Raw genomic sequence first — 215 nt, forward strand, 5'->3', positions numbered from 1 at the left:
AGGGAGGCGGCGGCGGTGCAGCTCGGCGTGGCTGCGGTCCGGCTGCCCTGCGGCGGCGGCCGGCGGCTGGCGTGGTGTCGGCGCCGCTCCTTGGCGGCGGGGCGGCGTGGTGGTGTTGGGTGGCCGTCGTCGCGACCCCGGCCCAGATCTGGGCCCGGCGGGCCCCATCTGGGTCCTACCGGGCCAGCTCCCCGGCGTGGCTTCGTCGTCGTCTG

The sequence above is a fragment of the Triticum dicoccoides genome, chromosome 3A, assembly GCF_002162155.2.
Source record: "Triticum dicoccoides isolate Atlit2015 ecotype Zavitan chromosome 3A, WEW_v2.0, whole genome shotgun sequence".
Classification (NCBI taxonomy): domain Eukaryota; kingdom Viridiplantae; phylum Streptophyta; class Magnoliopsida; order Poales; family Poaceae; genus Triticum; species Triticum dicoccoides.